This window comes from Arachis hypogaea, chromosome 4 (genome assembly GCF_003086295.3).
Source record: "Arachis hypogaea cultivar Tifrunner chromosome 4, arahy.Tifrunner.gnm2.J5K5, whole genome shotgun sequence".
Lineage (NCBI taxonomy): Eukaryota > Viridiplantae > Streptophyta > Magnoliopsida > Fabales > Fabaceae > Arachis > Arachis hypogaea.
In genome coordinates, this window is record NC_092039.1 from 45,837,105 (window position 1) to 45,839,890 (window position 2,786).

The 2,786-nt window shown below is 42.0% G+C and overlaps 1 non-coding gene across 1 annotated transcript; it reads right to left on the reverse strand.

The window, feature by feature from the left end:
* Nucleotides 1-437: 437 nt before the first annotated feature.
* Nucleotides 438-541, reverse strand: LOC112799079 (small nucleolar RNA R71). Its single transcript, XR_003200664.1, has one exon. It is a non-coding gene; the product is annotated as a small nucleolar RNA R71 (small nucleolar RNA).
* Between the last annotated feature and the right edge of the window lie 2,245 nt (nt 542-2,786).

Genomic DNA, 2,786 nt, shown 5'->3' on the forward strand with positions numbered 1-2,786 from the left:
GAAGCAACCTTTCAGAAATTTTCGAACAAGAGAAGGAGATGGCCGAAAATAATAATAATAATAATGCAAGGAGAATGCTTGGTGACTTCACAAAGCCAACATCCAAATTTGATGGAAGAAGCATCTCCATTCCTGCCATTGGAGCCAATAACTTTGAGCTTAAGCCTCAACTAGTTGCTTTGATGCAACAAAACTGCAAGTTTTATGGACTTCCATCTGAAGATCCTTATCAGTTCTTAACTGAATTCTTGCAAGTCTGTGATACTGTAAAGACGAATGGAGTAGATCCTGAAGTCTACAGACTCATGCTTTTCCCTTTTGCTGTAAGAGACAGAGCTAGAATATGGTTGGATTCACAACCTAAGGATAGCCTGGACTCCTGGGATAAGCTGGTCACTGCCTTCTTAGATAAATTCTTTCCTCCTCAAAAGCTGAGCAAGCTGAGAGTGGATGTTCAAACTTTCAAACAAAAAGATGGTGAATCCCTCTATGAAGCTTGGGAAAGATACAAGCAGCTGACCAAGAGATGTCCATCTGACATGTTTTCAGAATGGACCCTATTAGATATATTCTATTATGGTCTCTCTGAATTTTCGAAAATGTCACTGGACCATTCTGCAGGTGGATCTATTCACCTGAAGAAAACGCCTGAAGAGGCTCAAGAACTCATTGACATGGTTGCAAACAACCAGTTCATGTATACCTCTGAGAGGAATTCCGTGAACAATGGGGTACCTCAGAAGAAAGGAGTTCTTGAAATTAATGCTCTGAATGCCATATTGGCTCAGAACAAAATGTTGACTCAACAGGTCAACATAATCTCTCAAAATCTGAATGGATTGCAACATGCATCCAACAGTACTAGAGAGGTAGCTTCTGAAGAAGCTTATGATCCTGAGAACCCTGCCATGGCAGAGGTTAATTATCTGGGTGAACCATATGGAAATACCTATAACCCATCATGGAGAAATCATCCAAATTTCTCCTGGAAGGATCAACAAAAACCTCAACAAGGTTTTAACAATGGTGGACGCAATAGGCTGAATAATAGTAAGCCATATCCATCATCTTCTCAGCAACAGACAGAGAACTCTGAACAAAATAATTCTAATTTAGCTAATATAGTCTCTGATCTGTCAAAGGCCACCTTCAGTTTCATGAATGAAACAAGATCCTCCATTAGAAATTTGGAGGCACAAGTAGGCCAGCTGAGTAAGAAAGTTATTGAAACCCCTCCCAGTATTCTCCCAAGTAATACAGAAGAGAATCCAAAAGGAGAGTGCAAAGCCATTGACTTAGTCAACATGGCCGAAAGCACAAAGGAGGAGGAGGACGAAAATCCTAGTGAGAAAGAACTCCTGGGACGTCCTCCAAGCAAGAAGGAGCTTCCTAATAAGGATCCTGAGGAATCTAAGGCTCACACAGAGACCATAGAGATTCCACTAAATCTCCTTCTGCCATTCATGAGCTCTGACTATTATTCATCCTCTGAGGAGGATGAAGATGTGACTAGTGAGCAAGTTGCTCAATATCTAGGAGCTATCATGAAACTGAATGCCAAGCTGTTTGGTAATGAGACTTTGGAAAGTAAACCTCCCTTGCTCATTAATGAATTAGAAACTTGGATTCAGGAAACTCTACCTCAAAAGAAACAAGATCCTGGCAAGTTCTTAATACCTTGCACCATTGGCACCATGAGCTTTGAAAAAGCTCTGTGTGATCTTGGGTCAGGGATAAACCTTATGCCACTCTCTGTAATGGAGAAGCTAAGAATCATTGAGGTACAACCTGCCTTGTTCTCATTACAATTGGCAGATAAATCCATAAGACAAGCTCATGGGATAGTAGAGGACGTGCTTATAAAAGTTGAAAACTTTTACATCCCTGCTGATTTCATAGTCCTAGATACTAGGAAGAAAGATGATGAATGCATCATCCTAGGAAGACCTTTCCTAGCCATAGCAGAAGCTGTGATAGATGTCAACAGAGGAGAGCTAGTCCTTCAATTAAATGGGGAATACCTTGTGTTTCAAGCACATGGCCATCCCTCTGTGACAAAAGAGAGTAAGCATGAAGAGCTTCTCTCAGTTCAAGGTCAAGAAGAGCCCACACAGTCAAACTCTAAGTTTGGTGTTGTGAAGCCACAACCAAACTCTAAGTTTGGTGTTGGGACTAGACAACATTGACTTGATTGCTCTGTGGCTCCATGAGAGCCACTGTCAAGCTATTGACATTAAAGAAGCGCTTGTTGGGAGGCAACCCAATTTTATTTATCTAATTTTATTTTATTTTGTTTCTTTGTTATTTTTGTGTTTAATTAGGTACATGATCATGAGGAGTCACGAAAAAATCAAAAAAATTAAAAACAGAGTCAAAAACAGAAGAAAAAAATTTTTCACCCTGGAGGACGCACGGGCTGGCGTTCAACGCCCAGAAGGTGCATCTGGCCGGCGTTCAACGCCAGAACAGAGCACCATTCTGGCGCTGAACGCCAGAAACAAGCAACAACCTGGCGTTTAACGCCAGGATGTGCACACAGAGGACAATCTGGCGCTGAACGCCAGAAACAAGCATGAAACTGGCGTTCAACGCCAGAAACATGCATCACATGGGCGTTTAACGCCCAGAACATGCACCAATGGGCGTTTGAACGCCAGAATGGTGCATGAAGGCAATTTACACCCCACAGGATCCCCACCTCAGGACCTGTGGACCCCACAGGATCCCCACCTACCTTTTCTTTTAATCCTATTCACACTCTCCTAATCCAAATCTCATTCTCAATG